The sequence below is a fragment of the Canis aureus genome, chromosome 32 (assembly GCF_053574225.1).
Source record: "Canis aureus isolate CA01 chromosome 32, VMU_Caureus_v.1.0, whole genome shotgun sequence".
NCBI lineage: Eukaryota > Metazoa > Chordata > Mammalia > Carnivora > Canidae > Canis > Canis aureus.
The window spans coordinates 6,652,835-6,676,827 of record NC_135642.1 but is presented as its reverse complement, the minus strand read 5'-3'; the positions used below and the strand labels follow the sequence as shown (position 1 = coordinate 6,676,827).

Here is a 23,993-nt window from a genome sequence, read left to right as displayed (position 1 = left end):
ATAGAAGGGAAATTTCCTTCCATTTGGCAAATTCTGAATTATGAGAGGCCCCAAGTTAAGCAGATAGGACAGGGTTAAAAAAGAAAAAAAATAAAACGCCATGATGAGTGTTCCAGATAAAGACTGGGTCAGGTGTTTGTCTTTAAGGAGGAGCTGGAAGCTCAGGCGGCACTGAGAATACAGACGAGTTAAGAGCAGACACACATTGGGGGATGCCTGGGTGGCTCAGCGGTTGACTGCCTTTGGCTCAGAGCAGGATCCTGGGTCAGGGGATGGGGTCCGCATTGGGCTCCCCATGGGGAGCCTGCTTCTCCCTCTGCCTCTCTGTGTCTCATGAATACATAAATAAAAAAATTTTTTTAAAAAGCAGACACACAGGAAACAAAACTTTGTATGTAAGATCAGAGAACTCTATTTTTAACTGCTTAAAAAAAAAAATCTCCATTTGAATGCAAGGCTAATAAGCAAGCACCCAGGGCTGATTTTAATCTTTAGATCACTTCAGAAAGTCAAGACCATTTGTCATTTGGACGAGATAATCTAGGGTGCCTTGAAGTTGAAAGGAGGACAAAAATAAATTTTGATCCAATTTTAGCCTGAGTCTAATAACCTTGATTCCAACAAAAAAATTCCAAGTGTATACAAGAACTCCAGCCAACAACCAAAACTACCAGCCCGCTGGCTAAGCATGAAGCAGCTTGGACAACTTTATTTCCAGCAAGAGGACTAAGTATGCGGGGTCACAGAACTATACAGACTGGAGGACCACAAAGCAAAATGCTATGGAAAAACATTTTTGTAGGATAAGTTGTTTTCTTAACAATGTGTTTGGGGTTATGAGTATGAGTACTAAAGAAGTAGTTAGATGTTGTTTAAAAAATATATAAAAGGACAGACTATTTCTTCAAGTGGATTTCAGAAATCAGGCATGAAAACTCAGGTGTCAAACCAAAAATAGATGAGGGAAATCATTGGTAAAGCCATAACAGGACAGGAGTGTTGCTGTTATTATAAATGGTCACACTGCTGCTCTTACAGGGAATGTGTCATACTGAGCTGTGAATCTGTCAGCAAGTTCTGTGAATTTTACATCCAAACTACACCTTGAATCAAACCCCACACTCATCAATCACCACTATGGTCTAAGCCACCATAGTCTTCTCCTGGACCTCTGTAATATCCTAGAAAGGTCAACTGCTTTGACTCTCACTACCACCACCTTAACCCATTCTCCTCACAGCAGTCTGAATGATCTAGTAAAGGCATGAACCAGATTATGTCTCATCCCCAGCTTTTCAATGCACTTAGAGTGAAATCCTAACTCCTTACTGCAGCACATAGCGTCCTTCATGACCTGGCTCCCACATACCTCTCCCTGTCTTTGCCTTGTTCATTACAGACCAGGCACTCTGACTTTCTTGAACTTGTCAAGTTTTTCTACCACAAAATCTTTACAATACTGGAGATAATGATAACAGACTGTATTTACTGAGCATTTACTGTATATCAGGCATTATCTAAGTATTTCATATATATATTGACTCATTTTTCCTCCTACAATAACCCTATGATGTAGGTACATTACCCCCATTAATGATGAAGAAATCAATGCATTAAGAAATTAAGCAGCTTTCTTATTCAAAAAAGATGGATAAATTGCAGAGCTAGGAAATACACGTAATTGAAGGGTGAATGTATAAACAAATTGTGGTATATCTATAGAATGGAATACTGCTCAGCAATACTAAGGAATTACTATTGATACATACATCAACATAAATCAACCTTAAAGACATTATGCAGAGTGAAAAAGTCTCAGAGGGCTAAGTATTGTTTACGTCCATTCATATGACATTCTGGAAAAGAAAGTTATAGGGATAAAAACAGATCAGAGCATCAGTGGGCAGAGGTGGGAAGGAGGGGGGCTAGAATTTGACTAAAAAGGAATGGCACACAAAGGAATTTTGGGGGTGAAACCTTTCTTAATAACCTTTCTTATTCCTGATTACCATGCTGGCTACATGAATTCACACATGAGTTAAAATTCATAAAACTGTGTATCAAAAAGAAGAAGTTCATTCAATAATGTGTTAATTTTTTTTAAGATTTTATTTATTTATTCATGAGAAACAGAGATAGAGAGAGAGAGAGAGAGGCAGAGACACAGGCAGAGGGAGAAGCAGGCTCCATGCATGGAGTCTGACGTGGGACTCGATCCTGAGTCTGCAGGATCACGCCCTCGGCTGAAGGCGGTGCTAAACCGCTGAGCCACCCAGGCTGCCCCCACAGTGTGTTAATTTTTTTAAAAAATCAACAAATATTTTACTTTTAAATGTTTTCTCTAGGAGACTCCATAACTCATGAAGACCTGTTACTACTATTTCTATTCATTATTTTCCTAAGATACTAGCAGATGCAATAGGATAAGAAAAAAAGAAAACGTGGGTGCATACACACACACACACACACACACACACACGCATACATGCATTTACATATAATAAATAAAGGAAAAAATTAAGCTATTATTATGATCATATATTTAGAAAAATCCAAGACTGCCTGCAGATAACATGTTAGAATTAATATATGAGTTTAGTAGATTTGCTAAATATAAAATAAGTATACAAAATCCTGATACCAGCAAGTTTCACACAGAAAACCTGGGGCACCTGGGTGGCTCAGTGGTTGAGCATCTGCCTTTGGCTCAGGTCATGATCCCGGGGTCCTGGAATTGAGTCCTGCCTCAGGCTCCCTGGAGGAAGCCTGCTTCTCCCTCTGCCTTGTCTCTGCCTCTCTCTGTGTGTCTCTTATGAAGGAATAAAATCTTAAAAAAAAAAAAAAAAAAAAGGAAAACCTAACATTCACAGTACCTCTAAAAATACAAAGTACTTAGAAAAACCTCATTAATTTGTAAGACCTCATGAGAAAACAAAAACATCATATTGAAATATACTGCCAAGACACAGAGAGTGAGCAAGCTATGTTTTTAATAAGACTCAATTTGTAAAGTTGTTAATTTTCCCAAGTTGATTTATTGATTCAGTGCAATGCTGTTAAACATTTCTAAGGGTTTGCGTTTTTTTTTTTTGAATAAAGAGTTCATTCTAAAACATATACCGAAGCACAGATATGCAAAAAAACAATAAGAGCCAAGAAACTCTTGAAAATACAAAAATAAGACAACTTGCCTTACACTCTGATAAGAATTATTTTTATCACAACATAATTAAAGTAGCACAGTGTTGAAAGAGGGCTCATCGATAACAGAACGGACTATAGGGCTCAGAAAGACATGGTGAATTCATGGTCACTTTACAAGACAGAAGTATCATGGAAGACCTTTGTTTACACTAAGAATGTTCTTTCTAATAATTATTGGTTAGGAAAAGTGGATATGCCTATGGAAAAACAAAAATTGGATCCCAATTTAATATCTGATAATAACCAATTTTAAGGTGATTAAAACTTAAACTGTAAAAAACAAAAACTACAAATGTTTAATAAGACAATACAACAGAATATTTTTATAATTTCAGGTCACAAAAAAACTTAAGATTCAAAAAGCATTACATATAAAGGAAAGAAAATTTGACTACATTAAAATTAAGAACTTCATTTCACCAAAATACATCATAGACGGAAAAGACAAGGCCACAGATTGGGAAAATACACTTAAATAATCAAAAATCATGTGTGTGTGTGTGTGTGTGCACACGCATGTGCATTATTTCCTACAAAACTACAAAAAAATGAAAAATGGGTGAAAAAATGCCAACAGGCACCTAAAAAGACAACATGCTAATACAGATATATTCAAAGGTACTCATCCTCATTAGTAATCAGGAATACTGGAAGGCTGACAAAACTTGAATACTCACATAATCGTGGCAAGAGTACAAACTGGTACAATCACTATGAAAAATGCTTGGTATTTTTCTAATAAAGTTGCAGCTACTCATACCTCCCTACTCAACAATCTGCATCCTGGCTACACATCAATGGAAAAATTACCTATAAAAGGAAAGCAAATAATAGTAACAAAAGTCAGGATAATGGTGGGATCCAGGAAAAGACAAAGTGAGTCGGGTTATGATTGAGCAAGGTGGCATCACATGAGGGGGTCAATGAAAAATTATTCTTTAACCTCTATGTGTTTTATGTCATTTTCTGTATGTATACCTAACATTAAAATGTAAGGAAAAAAAGCATAATCAAAACTCAATTCCAGGCCTTTACAAAATTGGCAAATTGTAGCTAAGCCAACCTTCTTACAAAACTGATGCTCCTTGGAAATAACATATACATTCTAAATAGAAATTACACAGAATATATTTGAAATTATTCATTTTGTGTAAATTGTACCTGTAAGGGTGTGACAGATATAGTTATGACTAATTTAGAGATTGATGGAGACTATCGCAAAGCTAACACCCAGCAAATCATGACTCATCCCTTCTTCAAATATTTTTTAATATTTCCCAGTGTAACAAGTGGCAAAGAACACATCCCCATTGCTGAGAAGGAATGCTCATGCCATGGATTTACAAGAGAATATAAAAGTTACAGAATAATGAGTCTAGGCAAGACTGGTGGTTTCCAAACATGACTAGTTAGTGGCAGTCCCCTCCTCTACATTTTCTAAGTTTGCAGATGCAAAGGTAGAGCCCTTCTTTCTCGGACGTGAGGGTAGTGAGGCAGAAATCTCAATTCAAGACTAAGGATGCTTTTGTTTGTTAAAAAGAGAATTTCACCCTGGTCTCCAGTAGCTCTGGGACTACCACATGAAAAAGAGAAATCAAGATTTTGAGTTTCAGGGCTTGAGAAGGGCAGACCACTTGGAGGCTACATTAGCCCCAAAGGAAATTAACAAATAAATTCAATTAACCCAGCCCACAAGAAAGAAGCTCGAAGAATATTTTTATGAAAATAATATATTATATGAAAAGACAGAAATAGGAAAAAGGATCCTGACAGGCAGGATTCAACGTTTTGGGGAAAAATATTTAAGAACTTACCTCCATTTAAAAAAAAAAAAAAATTCTTTCTAGTCAAGTACTTAATCTAATTTGAATGGATCCCTTTTGTAGCACAAACCTTCCTTTTTTTTTTTTTTTTCAATCAGCTCACAACAACAAAACAGGCTTTCTGCCGAGTATCATGAGAGTATGCATCTTCCAATTCACCAAGAGCAGAATTGAAGGTGATCTCACTAACATAGGGAGGCATGTAGTCACCAAAACTAGAGTTCCACTCAGTTTCCCTTAATTATAAATGGGTACAAGTAACACTGAGTGCTATTTTTCAGTAACTGTTCTAAGCACTTGAGACAGATAATTAATATATGACATCTTCACATCACACTCACAAGGTGGGTTTACAGATAAGGAAACTGAGGTACACAGTTTGAACACCTTTCCCCAACTCAAATGCTAGTAAGTGCCGGCAAGGTCCTTCTGGCCCACAAGCCTGTGATTTTTGCCCTGTGGAGTTGTTCGTTTGCTACTACTGTTCTTCTTATAGTTGGGTAAGCTTCAGGTACAACCAATGCTCAAAGTTCCCAGGCATTTAAAGTTTGCTGGCTTCACCCAATCACTAGAATCACTAGTGGACTTGATAAATCCTTTCTGTAACTTTTTAAAAGGGGCCTGGGGCATTTTTAACCCCAGGGAGGTTTGACGAGTCCAGGGTTAACATGAACAGTGTGAGTTACAATGGCTGGTCCCATCAAGTTATGTGATTATGATTCATCTATTTTCTCTATTGGGACTTTCAGAACTATGGCCACCAGTTTGTGGTTGTATCTGGTTTTCACTTATATGCTCTTACATGTATCCAAACCCTTCCCCTACACAGATACACACACATCCCATTGGAAGAAATGGATCATGCATACAGTTGGAGAATTAGAGAATTAGAGAATTCCTGATTCCCTAATGGATGAGAACTGTGGCTCTCTTCCTGCTCATGCATTCTAATTTGCACTGCCTTCACCTTTCATTGGCTTGACCCACTGCCTCACATTGCTACACACAGGTTAAAGCACATACCTTCAGTCTTAAAGGCAAAGGATCCTTTCTCTGAATTTATACCTGGAGAATATTCAGTCAGAGTTTCCAAAGCTTTGCATGCACAATATGAGGTCTTTTTTTTTTTTTTTTTTGGCTAATAGACAGCTGAACTTTAACAGGTGAATATTTATTTTAATATATGTTAGGAAAAAAATCAAAATAGCACATTAAACCCACAACTTCATGAATATTACTGTTATAAGATAGTGTTGGCCAAAGTTTAGTCTCTGGAACTAAAGATCACTGGGAACTTCTCAGAAATGCTAATTCTCAGGCCCACCCCAGACTCAATAAAAACTCAGAGGATGCTCTAACAAGGCTCCCAAGTGGTCATGATGCATTCTATAGTTTGAGAACCACTGCCTCTGAAGATAGGTTACTTTTACTCACACAGAAAGTCCTACACAGTACAAAAAAGGTTAAAATTTTTAAAGTAGTAAAAATGTATAAATATATGCTCCAAGTCACAGAGCTGGTACACAAGAGATGTCATTTGGGAATTACTGAGGGATGAATTCAAACAGTTACCCAAGAACAAATGCAGAAACTTTCTCCAACTATCCCTAACATTAATAAAAACGGTGCTGGATCATCAAAGGTAAAATCACAGACAACTTACTTCAATACCTAAGAATAAAATAAAATTTGAGCTTTCATATTTATATGCTCAGGAGGGCAAAGCATTTGGCCTGTTCTTGGTACACGGTAGGTCTTCTAGATTTGTTTCCCTCGCCATGGGAGGGAAACATGCATAAACAATGCATGTAGTTGTACAGGTCAGGGCAGGGATCGCTGCTTTGGTATCTGTTAGAAACAATCGAGGAAGATTAAAGTCAGTGGAGTCCAGAGAAAAAAATGGGGTATAATCCAAGTCAACAGCTGCCAGCAGGTCCATCACCTGAAATAAATATCAATATAACACCTCTTTATCAGTGGACCTGCAACAATAACAGTGGAAGTGTATAATAAGGAGCCCAAATTTTTTTTTTTTTTTTTGATGCCAGACTGCTAATAATACCTCTCCCTCGTCCCCTTTGCCTCACATCTGGACAATCTAAATAACGAGCCTTTGACTTAAGCAGGGAATTAGAACCACACAAGCTACTGCCCGTAAGTGGGGATCCTCAACCCAGCTCTATCCCCTAAACACTGTAAAATCCCAAACCAGTAACCTTCCTTTCAAGGCCTTTTCTGGCCTGCTCTCCCCAGAAGTCTCATTATTTTAGTAAGTGAACGTTTTCCTACCCTCTTTTGTGTGTGGTATATGTGTGGAGTCATCAATCTTAGCATCTGAATCAAATTTGGATAGAGATTCATCCTGTCTCCTCAAAAAGGATGAGGTCATGTAGAAGTTATACGAATCATCAGTGAAAGTAGCCATTATGTTGTTCTAGATAGGTATAAAAAGGAGATGACTAGTTTCCATTATCAGAAAAATACATGATCGGACAAGAGCTGGAAGACATCCCGCGAGGTTAGGAATTTATCTTTCAATCTCTCTCTGTGGTTAAGGACATTTAGGATTTTTTCAGGCAGAAATATAAAAATGCCAGTATTCATAGACTGGGAGATTATCCCAACTCTTGAAGCCTAGGAGTTTCTCTCTAAGCCTGGTAGCTCTTTCATTCATGTGTTTAGTGTCTCCACAAGCCAGGCACTGTCGAGGCAGTGGGTGGGTGTAAGAAAGGGAACAGCACACATTTCCAGCCTGAAAGACTTCTCTTTTCAATTGTCTTAGAAGCTTTTCGCACTTACACTGAAGTATTAACACATGAAGCTTTTGTTTTCTTAAAAGATTTTATTCCATTCACTTGTTTGATACACAGCTGTCAAAGCCTGGAACATTGCTCAGCAGGTACTCATGCATTCATGCCTGCCCTTTCTGCTTGGGATACAGAGTATCTCCAAAAGCCCCAGGAGATACTCTCCTAGGGGAGAGTGAACTGACATGATGGGAAAGAGACCATTTAAATTTGCTTGCACCCAGTTTGGCCTGCCTCCTTCACTCCCACTCTTTCACAAAAGAACATACCCCAGGTGACCACTCCTCAGTCTGCCTGGGGCCCACAGCACAGACCTATGCCCTCACCATAGTCAGTGGCCACATCCAGTCTGTGCACAGCGTGCAACAGCCCAGCCTGCCTCGGTTGAACCACAGATGACTTCTGCAAATAAATGCTTGAGATTGAAAACTACTAGGTTTCAGTACAGCCTGTTACACAGCATTATTGCAGTCGTAGTTGATAAACGTGCTAAGTGTCCAGCTAAGCTTACTATGTGGAGACTCAGACCACTTTAGAGGCTTTCAATAACTGGAACGGACAGAAAAGGGCTTAGGGAAGAGGATAAACTGAAGGGAAGCGGGCGATGATTAAGGTATGTGTATCCTTTAAATACTTAGCAGTTGAGTCTGTATGTCCCAAGGTGATGGTATAAGATAGGTACAAAGGTCAGCAAATTCATGGCTATATGTCTTGACTTTACCCAGATGCCCCAGGCACGTATTCAGGGCCAGGCCCCATTAGACAGCTTACCACCGGGACATCCATTCAATGAAATTCCAGCTCCCGGTGCGGGATAACTCACCTTTCCCTGTGGTTTTCTTCTGAAACCCCTATTTTCTATCTGTTAAAGGAGAGATACTAAACAGCTTTGAACCCCAGGAACATAACAAGCTCCCTACGACTTATATTTCCCTTTCTATTCATGTAGCATGTCAAAGCCAGGAAGCAAATCTAGAGAGGCACACACTTGTCAGAATAAAATCCAGGCCACGGCTGAAAGTACCCCATGACTGCCATTAGGTGGCAGTCACAATACTTCATATTTAAACTTGAAACTCAGCCACCAGGACACAGGGTTCTGCAGGGGTGGGCACGTGGGGACTGAGGAGGGTGGACCAGAGTGTGAAATGAACGCTTTCCTTTACTATGAAAGATGGACTACTGTGGACATGGTAACTAGATGAGAAAAACTGGGGGACGCCTGGTTGGTTCAGCAGTTGAGGGTCTGCCTTTGGCTCAGGGCATGATCCCAGGTCCTGGGATTGAGTCCTGTATTGGGCTCCCAGCAGGGAGCCTGCTTCTCCTTCTGCCTGTGTGTGTGTGTGTGTGTGTGTGTGTGTGTGTGTGTGTGTGTCTGGGTGTCTCATGAATAAATAAATAAAATCTTTAAAAAAAAAAAAAAAAAAAAAAAGAAGGAAAAAGAAAAACTAGAACAAGTAAGGGATATTTCTGACCAGGTTTCCAAAAAGTTAAGGGACCCAACAGACCTCCAGTTGTTATAGGTTCACCTTTTTCAGTCTCTCCCAAACCTGCATGACAAGGAAATCTAAAATACAAAGCAAGAAAGTTAGAAGTCACAGATGAGAACCAAAATAGAGTAACATCCTGGAGAAACAGAATTGGAAAAGAACAGCCAAGCAGTACTTTGGACCCGAAGTGCTTGGCCCCGGTTCCAGAGGAGGACAGGATGGCCTGGAGTCAGGTTTCTGTAGAGCAACAGGGGCTGAGAGGGCCCCCGGGGAGGGGCGGGGTAGAAAATGGAGGGGAGCAAGCTTGCTGCTTAGAAAAAGGGAGAGGGGTGCCTAGGTGGTGCAGTGGGTTAAGCGTTGGACTCCTGGTTTCTGCTTGGGTCCTGATCTCAGGGCGGTGAAATCAAGCCCCACCTTGGGCTCTGTACTCCGCATGGAGTCTGCTTGGGATTCTCTCTCTTCTTCTCCCTCTGGCCCTCCCTACCATGCTCACTTGCTCTCTCTCTCTCTCTCTCAAATAAATACATCTTAAAAAAGAAAAAGTGAGAAAGGAGGAGTAGGGTAGCTAAAGGGAAGATAGAAGAATCTGCTGTCAACTGCTATCTGGAGGCTTGAACTGGAGGATACAGACAGGGATGAAGACCAGACTCCAAACCGTGCCCACTCCTATCCCCAGTGACTAAATCTGCAATACCCATATCACCATCTTGGCCTGGGAACCCCAAACACCAATGGAAGACCAACTTCTGGTCTGGGGACCTTGCAAGGACCAGCTAAGACAATTGCAAAATAGACAAGCATAAAGGTGGAGGGATAACTTATTTTCTTTTTGTCTTTTTTTTTTTTTTTCTTTTAAAGCAACCTATAAATAGGGAGCCTGCAAACCAAGCTGCCAGCACATGTGAAGAAAGCTAAATGTCAACATAGGCAACAAAACCAAATATTGAAACACAAAATCCCACAATAAGTATTAAAGTTTTAAATATTAAATATATATTTAAATATTAAATATAATCCCACGAGTTTTAAATATTAAACATGTTACAAGTATTCTTGTCATGCTTAGAATCTTCACCAACATAAAAACAACCATTATGAACAATGACAGTAACAGCACACCATGGATTAAAAAAGAATAGTAGGTAACTAAAGAATTCATAAATATTACGAATGTAAAGTATACTCATTGAAATTAAAAGTTGAAAAGCTAGGTAAGCTGGCACAATCAAGGAAGTAATTTGTGAATAAAAACACGATAATTAATGAAAAACACAGCACAGAAAAGACAAGGATAATAAAAAAGTCATAATTGAGGAACTCTGCCATTGGTACACAGACAACAAAATATACCATATAAAATAGGAAATAAAGACTGTAAATAGAGCCACTCACATAAGGAAACTGAATGTATATCAAAACTTGTGGAGAAAGGGTAGATTATTTCTTAATCCAAATATAAGAAGTATTCATACTTCAAACCATACAGAAGAATCAATTCCAGTGGATTAAAAATCTAAATGTGAAAAGCATAAGGGGGGAAAAAAACACCTTGGAAGGACATTAGAGTATCTTGATGAAATTGGGGTTTAAAAAAAGATTTTTTAACAAGAGGGAAATCTATTTTTAAATTGAGTTGCATTAAAATTACCAAAATGATGTATATTAAGTTGCTAGAAAGTGATACACTATATACATAGATAAAACATTTGCAAAGCATATAACTGATAAAAGATTAGCATATAGAACAAGCAGATACCATAAAGAAATAAAAGAAGCAACGAATAAAAAAAAATAAGCAAACGGACAGTCAATTCATGGAAGAAGAGCTCCAAATATCTAATAAGCCTATAAAAGAACAAACTCTCTTGGCTTCAAAACAACACAAATTAAAACCACAATGGGATATTATGTCACACACATCAGACTGGGAATGGTTAAAAAGTCTGCTAATACCAACTGCTGGTAAGAAAGAAGAATGAGAATTCACACATTATTGATGAGAGCATTAATTGCTACAGCCTCTCTAAAGATCATTTTGTCAATATTAAATTTACAGGTATACACCAATAAAACCAAAAACGCTACTTCAAATTTACTCCTGATGAAGCATTCACATATGAGCACAAATGTTAAAAAAAAAAAAAAAAGAACATTTACTAGAAGCATTGTTCCTAACCATGAAAAGTGGGAATAAATTTAAATTTGTATCACCAAAACAGCTAAGAAAATATCGAGTGATATATTCAAAGTGATACTATGCAGATATTAAAATGAATGAACCAGGGCTCCTGGGTGGCTCAGGGTCCTGGGATCAAGCCCACAGCAGCTCCCTGTTGAGCGGAGAGTCTGCTTTTCTCTCTCCCTCTGCAGCTCCCCTTGCTTGTGCTCTCTCTCAAATAAATAAATAAAATCTTTTTTAAAATAATTTAAAAAATAAAAATAAAATAAATGACCTAGAGCTATACATACTGACACAGATTATCTAACAAATAATTCTGAGAGAAAAAGTCACCAAAAAATACACATAGGAGGATGCCTTTTTTAAAGACTTTTAAAACACATAACCATTTTATATATTGTTTGGGGATTGTATACCTATGTATAAAGAAGTACACGGGATTAACAAACAATTTCACCTAAGGGGATGGTAAAGGGCATACAAAATGCTTCGAATGCATTTGTAATGTTTTATTTCTTAAGTTAGGTGGTAGGTATAATCATGACCTTGAATGCAACTAACACCTTACTCTTAAAATATATAAAGCAAAAACTGACAGAAATAAGTAAAATAGGGGACTAGCAATACCCCTCCATCATAAATTACTAAATCAAGCAAATAAAAACACTGACTGATACAATTAATAACCCTGATCATATATAACCCAGAACCCAACAAATCAACAATACACATCCTTTTTAGGCACATATATTTGCAAAAACTGATGATTCATATTGAAAATCTCTTTAAAAATTTCAAAGTGAATACTATTATACAGACCATGTTTTTGTTTTTGTTTTTTTTTTAAGATTTTATTTATTTATTCATGAGACACACAGAGAGGCAGAGACACAAGCAGAGGGAGAAGCAGGCTCCATGCAGGGAGCCCGATGTGGGACTCGATCCCAAGACCCCGGGATCACACCTTGAACCAAAGGCAGACCCTCAACCACTGAGCCACCCAGGCGTCCCCCATGTTCTCTTTTTATAATGCAATTAAAAACAGAAAAAGGACAGACTAAAAATAACAAAAATTAGCAAAGCTAGTTCAGTGATGTGTGAAAATAAACCATGCAACTATGCAGAGTTTATTCTAAGAATGCAAGAATTACATGTCATCTGAAAATTTATCGGTGACATCTACCACAATATACTAAAGGAGAAAAACCATTACTTCAAAATCTCAAAACAATACAGAATGACACAGAAAAATATCTTAATAAAGTTCAACATTCATTCTTGATTTTAAAAAGAAGAAAAGCCAACTTTCCATTAACAGAAGGGAGTCGAATTCATGATATCTATCAAGAACTTTCAGCAAACTTCAAATGTAATAGGAAACTTCAGGAAGCAAGATTGAGAATGCCCACTGTTGCCCTTATTTTCCTATATTATGCCAGAGGTCTGGGACAAGGCAGGAAGAAATAACACGAAAGAATTAGGAAGAGACAAAACTAGTGTCATTTACAATAATATGATCATCAAAATTTATACATTAATACTGTTTGTACAGGGTTTAGAAAACCCACACTGCACATTGCCTAGGAACACACAGGCTGCCTGGGAATGGCGCCTCCTACAGTTCTGCGTTGGGGCGGCTCCCACACCAACTTTGGGAACTCTGGGGAGGTGGGCAGAGAAAATGGATTAAAGGAGGATTGTGACACGGGCCTCAACCCTGGCTTTTAAAAGTCTGAAGAAATTATGGCAAAATGTTTACATACAGGTGGTATACATATACTATATATTTTTTGCTATTTTTCTACAAGTTTGAAATGATTCAGGATTCGGGACTGTCTTCTATATATAATAATGGCTATCTCCAAAATTTCACAGTATAGACTATGTGCACGTAAGACTGGGTTTAGCTTTATAATCAAGTGAGAAAAATTGCCCACCTCAAACAGAATTAATATATACAGTACTAGTAAGAAACACCCACATTCTCTCCCTCCCTCCCCACCCCACCCTTTTCAGGTGGCACATATAAGCATTAGTTGACTCGATGAAAAACTTTGGAAGAAGTTCCAGCTTGTGCCTCGACTCAACTGACAGAGCCCTTTATTTAAGACCAACAAAACGAACCTCAGGAGAGGAAGGTGAAGGTCAGTCTCTGGAGAGGTAAGTGAAAGCTAGCCAGTTTTAACTTGATTGAGAGTGGAATTTTCTAGTAAACCAGGCCAGACAAGTACCCAGGAGGCCAGGCCACATGCCCAGGTTTCTAAGGGAGACAGGACTCTTGCATCTCCCAAATGGTGGAAAAGTACTCAAATACAACATACTGCACCTGCCACAGGGCTTACTGGCTGGAAGTAGGTCACAACTAACATTGCTTCTACCATTCAGAATTTAAGTGCAGATTGTGTGTGTGTGTGTGTGTGTGTGTGGTTCTTTTCAAACCTATGTCTCTTAGTCCTAATACCAAAGATGGGAAAACCTATCAGACATATAGGAAGACAGCAGAGTAAGACTGTGGGTTGCACAGCTGAGTAGCAGCTTCTACATATTCCATGCAGGAATATGGTGAGAGGCAAGGTCACATGGAGGAGATCCAGCCCAGAAGAACTGCACAGTGCTCTGGCTCTCCATCCAGCCAACATCTCCAGAGTTGCCAGATTTAGAAAACAAAAATACAGGATACTTGGTCAAATGTGAACTTCAGATAAATAAGAGATAACTGTTTTAGTGTGTCTCATGTCATACTTAAGACCTATTTATACTAAGTAATTATTTATTGTTTATCTGAAGTTCACATTTTAACTGGACAACCTATATTTTATCTGGCAATCCCACTTTTGGATCTCTAAGAATTCTTAGTGGGAACTGTATTCAAAGGCCTGAGAATGTATAAATATTGGAAGAATGTGTATACCCAAGGATGGCAACTGGCATGCCAGCCTTTTCACCAGCCAGAAACACTGGTTCTAGACATTTCAGTTTAACACGTTTTTTAAAAAATCTTCTGGATGCTGTTTAGTTTCACAATACTTTCAGTTTTGTTTTTCCCCAAGTAATCTGATCCTTTCGGATAATTTCTCACCAAAAGTTATGATGAAGTAAATTATCAAGTTTTCCAAGTGAACAAACAATAACATATTAGCTAAAACAAAGATATGCACACACACAAATACACAAATCACCCACTTTCCCTTCTTGTAGAAACTTCAGAATACCACTGACAACATATAAAGAGAAGTCTACACTGATTCACAGGCAAAATACAGTCACTACTCAGAGGTTGCAACACACTTTGGAAAATCAGTCATGTGCAGCTGACCACCTCTGATCTTGCTGCATTGTTTCCAGAGTAAAAAAATCAATAGAGATGAACTGGAGATACAACCAGCTTACTTGGGAAGGCCAACCAATTTAATGCCCTTAGTCAGAGATTCTCAGCTGTGGCAACGTAATAGAATCACCCAATACGTAGCTGGTTTAAACTACTTCTGCATAGATCCCAGCCCAGAGACAGAGGTAATTGATATGAGATGCTTGTTGGGCACTGGGATTGACAGCACTCCAAGTGATTCTGACATACGGCCAAGCTCGAGAACTATAGCATTCGTGGGTTTATCCCCAAACAATGATGTCTGATGAGGCTAGAAAGTGACACATACATCTTGACTCTAAAAAGTATGCTCCTCTGCTGGCTGCTACATCCAAGCTCTCCTCTATCCAAGCTAATGAGGCCATGAAAGCTAATTCTGCATTGATCCAAAAGCTATTATACAGGAACTGGGTTCTTCCTTGATGTACTATAGTTCCCCTGAAATTCTAGCATCCAGAAATAATGCTCAAATGTTGGGAATACATAGAAGGGATGGCAGATGGGGAAAAAATAAGCATAAAAAAGGCAAGAGCTTTTAGGCAATTCCACTTAAGTGGTAAATCCCAAGGTAACCTGCCAGATTATCATTTAGAAATGCACCATCTGGGCAGCATGAGAAGGGATCAGCTCATTTCATAGCCATGCTTAGCTCAGTCTGGCAACAAAGCTCCTAGGGCTGCGATGCCAACAGAGCCCTACCTACTCCAGAATAGGACCTGGTCAAGAAACACATCTTTCTTCTGCAAAGCCCCCACCCAGTCTAAGATTCAAGTTCAAGTCTTTTTTTTTTTTAATATTTTATTTATTTATTTATTTATTTATTTATTTATTTATTTATTTGAGAGAGAGAGAGAATGCACAGGCATGCGAGCTGGGGGAGGAGCAGAAGGGGGAAGGAATCTCAAGCAGACTTGCACTGAGCATGGAGCCCCACACCGGGCTCATCTCATGACCCTGAGATAATAAACCCAGGTGAAACCAAGAGTCAGAGGCTTACCCGACTGAGCCACCCAGGCTCCCCAAGGCCAAGTCTTGATTAACTATTATAGAAACAAGGCACTTCTTGAGTTTCTCCTCCTTCCTATGGTTAGAATGATAGGTCAAACCATAAGAAGTAATTTTCACAATTCAAAAATAATAATAGAGAAAAAGGATAAATTTGCCATCACAAAAGGTAACAGGTCTTCTTAGTTTTTATGACATGTGAGAATTCTTATGTTTTACCTAATGAAATGATATTATCATAATCTTTCTGCAAATTCAAGCTAGTTTTAAAAGCCATACAAAGGGATGCCTGGGTGGCTCAGTGGTTGAGCATCTGCCTTTGGCCCAGGTTCTGGGTTCTGGGATGGATCCTAGGGTTCTGGGATGGAGTCCCACATCAAGCACCCTGTGGGGAGCCTGCTTCTATCTCTGCCTATGTCTCTGCCTCTGTGTCTCTCATGAATAAATAAATAAAATCTTTAAAAAAAAAAGCCACACAAAACTTAAATCATAAAATCAGACTCTTAAAGGTGGTCACCAGAAGTCACCTAGGCTAACCCTCTCTACTGTACTTTGTAGGCAAAGTACATAGGGAAAAACTAATAGCCAAATAAAATCTCAATCAGCAGGCAAAAACACATTATTTGACTTGGGGGGGGTAGTCACATGGCTGTTCAGAACACAGGTTTCCTGATTACTTCTAATATGTTTTCTACCATATTTTGAAGCCTCATTATGGCTTTGAAATGAGGTCATAGGTTCATAATAAACGGAGAGTAAAAGAACTAGGGGTCTTGAAGGAAGTGGAAAATATTTGAAGCAGCAGGTGCTGCGAAGAGCATAGGCCAGGAACGTGTATCAGAGCTCCTGGACAGTGTGGGAAGAAACAAATATTTGGATCTCTCCAGGGCTGGGATTTTGTCAGATGCATGTTACTAAAGGTGATAAGGTAATGAAATCAAGGACAACACCAAGAATCTGGCTGAACAGAGAGACTCTTAGTGCCCTAGGAAGGAGTGAAGGCAGGAGATGCCAACAGGCATGAAGAAAGATGTTTGGAGCCAAGCCTGTGTGGAAGAGAAGGGATCTGTGTTTTTGGAGAACTGGAAGGGGAAAGCTGGAATAACAGAAGGTGGTGGACAGAAATGGGGATGTTATCATTCAATTTCAAAATTAAAGCTCTCTTGAATAAAAGTAAGGTCCAGAACATCGAGTATAGCTGGCTGTACTGGCAAAGAATACCACTGTAAGGATGGAGAGGCTGGTATTGAAAATGGGTTGTCCACGTGGTCATAAAAGCAAAGTAGAGGGTCTAACCTGGGGGGTCAAGAGTGGAGCATAACAAGAAAAGTAGCCTTAAAAGTCACATAATACAAAAAAATTAAAAAATAAAAATAAATTTTAAAAGTCACATAATACATCCCAGAAGCCCCAATGGACCAAAAGATCATGTGACTCTTTATGCGCTGATATTCTGACTTATTTGAATTTTTGTTTTGCTTTTAAGAGCTCTCACAGTACAAGGATAAGGAACTTGCAATAAAAATATCCCTGTGGGTTTAGTGGAATCATTAGGTTCTGGTTGTGATTATAAACCAAATAAATGATGCTTTATATAGCATTTTCTATTACTAACCCATGTCTAATGATTTACTAATACACATTTCCTCAAACACAAGACACGCATTGATTCTAAGATCCATCAGTATTTAAGTACCACCAAGAAAGAAGAAAATGCTACCAATAATAAATGTAAAATGTCATCAACGGTAAAACACAACATAATTACAGAACTGGAAAATGTGTATCATACATTAGGTGAAATATATTTTTAACTCAATCTTCACAAAAGTTTTATGCAAGAGGTATTGTTATTATTACCCCATATTATAGATAAAGAAACCAAGTCGCAGATTAAGTACTTGTCCATATTCACTTAGGTAATAAGGAATACAGCCAGGATTTGAACCCAAAAAGCCTGGTGACAGAATTCACTCTTAACCCTATGCCAGCTCAATAGTCATTGAAGAGGACAAAAAACAGCATGGTATGCCAACCTAAGCTTTCGGCCATCACCACCAGAAGGAGCCAGCATCATGGAGTATCTGCTACGGGTCGAGCCTGAGGACATGGACTTCCTCAGAGAGGATTCATATTCCACAGAGCACATCTGACTCATACCCAGTCCTCTCCAGGAGATCCACCCTAATTAGTGGTTTCTTGAAACCCACTGCTCATGGCACCAACTAGTCAGCACCAACTCATCTCCACACGTCCACAGGTTTTTCCCCATGGCCATTACAGTGGCCATCTTTAGCGACATTTATTCTTCTCCTCTTCCAACAGTCATTATGTGCTTCATTTCATGAAGGTGATTCCTGGAGCCACATTCATGGCTATCCCTAATAGAGAAGCCAGAGCTGCATGAGCCCCCACATGCATCCAGCCAACCAGCCTCTGCCGGCTCCATTCCCTTGGCTCTCACAACCAATAAGCTGGAGACCAGGCTCAGGAATCCATGCATTCTCTTTGCAGCTCATGGCCCCAGTAACTGTGGGAACAGATGTCATGGAAATACAAAGTCAGATCGCTGTTTCCATGTCTTATAAACGTATCAGCAAGTGTTCAATCTTGCCAGTAATCAAAGAAATAGTAACAAAGATTAAGATACCATCTTTGTTCAATTGAAAAACACCTTTAAATCATGAAACCTAATGTTGTCTAAAAAGCAATCAATAGAGTCCTAAGGTAATGACCTCATCATTATCAGCAAAAAGATTACTGCTGCCAGAACTATTGTTAGCATCAACATTTACTATCTTCTATGAACCAGGCAACGTGCTAAGCATTTTATCCTACTTTTTCTAATCCTTAGAGGCAGATAGTATAATATCCCATTTTGTAGGATGGGAGGTCACCGCTTCAGAAAAAGAAATGGGTACTACCATTTGGAAGGTCAATCTGGCAATAGATACCATTATGATTGAGAGAGCAGACTCTAGATCCAGAAGGCCTGGTTTGAATTCTAGCTCTGCCACTCATGAGCAGTAGAACCTGGGTCAAATTATTTTACCTCCTGTGTCCTTTGTTTCCTCATATGTAAAAGGGGATAATGATGTTTCCTCCTTGACAAGGTTATTATGAAGATGGGAATTAATGTTTGCACAGTGCTTAGAGCAGTGCCTGGCACACAGGTATGTATTTTTAGCTGTTTTCACAATTCCTATTATTTCATCTTTACTCTTAATGGCTAACTTTGCTTCCTGCTTCACTGAAAAAACTGAAGCTGCTACAAGAACTCCACATCCTCCCACCCAGCATAGCAGCATAGATACCCACATTCTCTGCTCAGATTACTAGAGAGGCTTTTCCATGCTCCTGTCAAAGCCAGCCTCTCTGCTAGTACACAAGATCTCTACCCTACTCATATGCTCAAAGAGATGACTCCAGCAGCTCTTCCCTCATCCTACACCAAATTTCCCCTTTCTACTGGAACTCTCTCCTTAGCATATAAAAATGCTATTATTTGTCCCATCCTAGTCAGGAAAAAATGAAAGCTTTCTTTTAATTCTGTGTGCCCCCTCAGCTATTCCCCCAACTTTGTTCCTTTTGCAATGAAACTTCTAAAAAAATTTCCTATATAACTGTCTCCAACTGTCATTTTCACTTCAAGCCACTCCAATTTAAACTTTCACCCCCTCCCCCACCAGTACTCTCCAATATCCTCTGTTTTTAAATTCAGTGGCCAATTCCCAGTCTTTACTTGCTCTACCATTTGGCACATTACGTCTCTCCTTGATAGGTCTTTTTACACTTAGCATGCAGGACTCCAGATCTATTGGTTTTCCTCCTACCTCACTGGACTCCCCTTCTCCATTTACTTTGCAGATTCCTTCTCCTTGTCTCAATCTCTTCCTGTTGGAGTTCCCGTGGGTCACTCCTCGTTCCCCTTTTCCATCTACACTCAAGCATCTCATTCAACCTGAGTTTTAAACACCAATATGTGCAAATAACTCCCAATGTATATCCACAGCTTACAAACCCTTTTCCCCAACTCCACACACAAAGCCAAATGCCTGCTAACACTTCCTTGTGTATGTCAAATCAACATCCTAAGTTTCACATCAGAAACAATGACAGAAAGGAAGGAAGGAAGGAAGGAAGGAAGGAAGGAAGGAAGGAAGGAAGGAAGGAAGGAAGGAAGGAAGAAAGAAAGAAAGAAAGAAAGAAAGAAAGAAAGACTTGATATTCCCTCTACACCCAGTCTTCTCCCCCAGTCCATGTCAATTTGATCCTTCCATTGCTCAAGTCAAAAATCCTGACATCATCCCTGTTTTTCCTCACATCCAATTTATCACTAAATCCTGATGGTTCTATCTCCAAAATCAATCCAGAATCCAATTACTTTTTATTGCATCCACTGCTAACAACTGTAGTCCAAGCTACCATCTCCTGAACAAGTACAATCTCTTGTCTGAATCACCATTATAACCCCGTAACTGCAACCCTGGGTCTACCTGCTGCCTCACTGGAGGTGAACACAGCAGCCAAAGAGTGAGCTTTTACAAACAAACGTTACTCATGTCCTGCCCTGCTCAAAATTCTCTACCAGCTCCCCATTCCATTCTCAGCACAGACGTCGGTGTCAAACAATGTCCTACACGGGCCAACAGTGTTGCACACCAGGGATTCCTTAATCTTTTTGTGCATGTGCCATAGACCCCTTTGGCAGTTGGCAGTCTATGGACCCTTTCTCAGATACAACAGATCATAAAGGAAACCAACTGAATTGTCAAAATATTTTTAATTGTAACACAGGAACAGATGCATTCCTTTATTAGGTCACTAAATAATAAGATCGAGTGGCAGGCCTAACTACTAACATAATTCTGATGTGACGTGGTGATGAACAAAACCATATTTTATGATAGCAACAGCTATAATATAACATGACACTATCTGTGATTTCTATTTCTGACAAGGTCACAAAGGTTTTTGGCCTACGTTTGTGGTTGAAAGAAATGTTTGATTTCAGTTAGATGTTATTATTAAAGATAAAAATGACATTTTTTTTTTATCCAAGTTAATAAACCCCTGAAAATTCTATCCTAGACCCCTCAAAGGTCCTTAGATCCCAGGCTAAGAATCTCTCCTTCTGGCTAGTGGATTAACTGCTCCAGTTAAACAGACCATACCATGCCCATCCCATACTTAGGAGTCATCACACTGGCCATTCCCTCTCCGGGCATTCCTTTATCTCTTTCTCTTGCCTTGTATCTTTGCTCAAAGGTTGTCTTCTCAATGAGTCCCACCCTAACCACTCTATCTAAAACTGCAACAAACCCTACTACCACAGTCCCATTGCTTCTTATCTAGCTTTCCCCCCCTCCCGCACCATTTATCACCATCTAATATGCTATATAATTTATTTACCATAGTTCTTTATTATCTGTATTCACTATTCCCACCCGTCACCCCCATGTAAACTTCTTGAGGGCAGGAAGCTTTTTTCTGTTTTGATTCATAGATGTAACTCAAATGTCTAGCACATAATAGCAGGCGTGTAGGAAGCATTCAAGCAACACCACCAAACAATTTCATTTGAAATGCTTCATTTGAATGTCTATTAAGTTAAATACTTTGCAATTTAAGAAACCAATGTTAAGAGATTTTATCCATTCATTATCACTGTATATTCCATACTCCTTTCTTTCTATTCATTCCAAAGTGAATCCCCATTTCTTAGAAATGTTCCTTTATCTTGAAGGGAGACAGCATGCTATGAACTGACATGTCTGTCAGTTCAATAGCACAAAATATTGGTTCTGTAGCCAACTGCCAAGGGTCAAGTATTGGCTCCTCTCTTTACTAGTTTTGCAAAGCCCAAGAAAAGTATATAACTTTAACAAGCTACAATAGTCTCATCAGTAAAATAAGGATAATTATCTACTACACTGCATTAAAATAAACATTAAAATCGAATTATTTAATCCATGTACATTTAGTTCATTTCTATATGTCTCAGGAGATGTAAAAATTCATTACTATTATCAATAAGATATGGAAATACTAATACAAGAGTAGAGTACCCTTTTGTACCATTTATGAGTGCCTCATATTCCTTCCCTCAAATTATCAAGGCAATAGAAGCATGCTTATATTTAGTATTAGAATTTAGGAAACAAAGGAAAATCCACCCCTCTAAAGCAACCACTGTTCACATTTTGCTATATTTCCTTCTGTTCTTTGTCCTATATATCTTATCAAGGTTGTAACCACATTTTTTTTAATGACTTTGAACTTTGCAGTAACTGATTTATTTTATTCCTGATCTATAGTACAATTAAGAAATATAGTAAGACAGGCACTGCACTCGTTTCTTGCTGACCTCTCAGAGACCAGTCTTAGAGTTCTGGAAGATTATTAGCTCATACCCCAGACAACAGAAGCTGGATGGTTCTCCAGGGGCAGCACAACAGGATAGAATCTCTTAGTTCAGGTAGAGACAGCCACGTTCCCGCTCTCCTTCCAACACACCGCAGCTGATCTGAGTGTGAGTGAGCTTCCTCTCAGAGTCTATAAAGACCAGCTGACTCCACAGGTGCAGGGTAGCAGGGGAGGGGAGCAGGTTCTCTGAGCAGGGCTTGTTGGTGAGGAAAGTGTCCTTCATAACCTTAGTTTCCAGTTATAGCCACTAAAAACCAGGCAATAAACCACAAGGAAAGACAAATACCACTGACACGTTCTGTAGAAATGAATGCACCACTTTCACTTGGCACTCAGAATTAAATAAATGTCAGCTGTTATCAGGTATATTGTCATTCCTGGATCAGATCCCATAGTCTATAGTTTTAACTCAGTCACAGGTGATTCAGAGGCAGTATTTTTCAAAGTGTAAATGAGAACAGGGCTCTTCAAACTCTTTTTTTGCTCATGCACCCACTAAAATTTTTCCCCCAAAAATAGCATACTCCTCATACACTTTGAAATTGAAATCTGAAGTTTTTCATTATAAGTTTAAACATTTACAAAGGACAGATTCTGAGGGGTTTGTCAATACTGATACCTTAAAAATAAAGCCACTACACTTTTAAATGTATCTAATGGAATGCAATAACACCATGACTTGCCATTCAGCATTATCTGTTTTAAAAGGCTGTGAACAAACTTTGCTTTAACATTTAGAAATGCTGGGTGGCTCAGCAGTTGGGTGTCTGCCTTCGGCTCAGGTTGTGATCCGGGGTTCTGGGATCGAGTCCCACATCAGGCTTCCTGCAGGGATCCTGCTTCTCCCTCTTCCTATGTCTCTGTGTCTCTCAAGAATAAATAAATAAAATCTTTTTTAAAAATTCAGAAATTTTACATGGTTCTTTTTCATCATTCGAAACATTTCAGTTTTTTCCAGAACTTATCCCAAAGTCATATAGTTTTATGTTTAAATGTCCATTATCTTTCACCTTCATAATTTCTATAGAATACAAATACAAAAATAATTCGATTTTTAAAAGTTTTCCAGGATCACAGAATTTTAGCTCCCGGTTTCCTACTGGACTGAGGTATCAAAATTTTTTATTAACACCCAGTACATGAAAACATATTCGTGTGATTATTAAACATTAAAATTTAATTGGAAATATATTTACTCTCTTCCTGGAATGAATGAATAGAATGGATTTTTTTTTTTTTTGATGTTCTAACAAGGAAGCCTTCCCAGATACTACTATTTGCAATTATCTTTTGATACCCTGGAGGTTTTTATACTTGAGGAAGGTACAGCAAGATTTAGAATAGGTGAGACTTATGCACTTATGCCTTTAATAAATTGGGTGAATGGCTCGTTTAAATTAAGAGTACTCGGGCAGCCCAAGTGTCTCAGTGGTTTAGCGCCGCCTTCAGCCCAAGGCGTGATCCTGGAGACCTGGGATCGAGTCCTGCATGGAGCCTGTTTCTCCCTCTGCCTGTGTCTCTGCCTCTCTCTCTCTCTCTCTCGTGTGTGTGTGTGTGTGTGTGTGTGTGTCTCGTGAATAAATAAATAAAATCTTTAAAAAAAATTAAGAGTACTCATGAAAGCTGAGAATCTGGAAAGTAATTTGCTCAAAATTATCTATCCCCCACTCTATTCCTTTGAAGGTTTTTCTA

General features: G+C 38.9%; 1 protein-coding gene and 1 long non-coding RNA gene across 26 annotated transcripts in view; one reads left to right on the top strand and one right to left on the bottom strand.

The window, feature by feature from the left end:
- LOC144302940 (uncharacterized) overlaps positions 1-23,414 on the top strand; it is a 109,792-nt gene extending 86,378 nt beyond the window's left edge. Inside the window, exons 5-6 of one of the 2 annotated variants that reach the window (XR_013369935.1) lie at positions 13,520-13,663; positions 17,867-23,414. This is a non-coding gene — a long non-coding RNA (uncharacterized LOC144302940). Of the gene's footprint in view, positions 1-13,519; positions 13,664-17,794 lie in introns of both variants that reach the window. The other variant, XR_013369934.1, reaches the window with a different exon arrangement.
- FMN1 (formin 1) overlaps positions 1-23,993 on the bottom strand; it is a 438,849-nt gene that overhangs the window by 258,466 nt on the left and 156,390 nt on the right. The window lies entirely within an intron of this gene.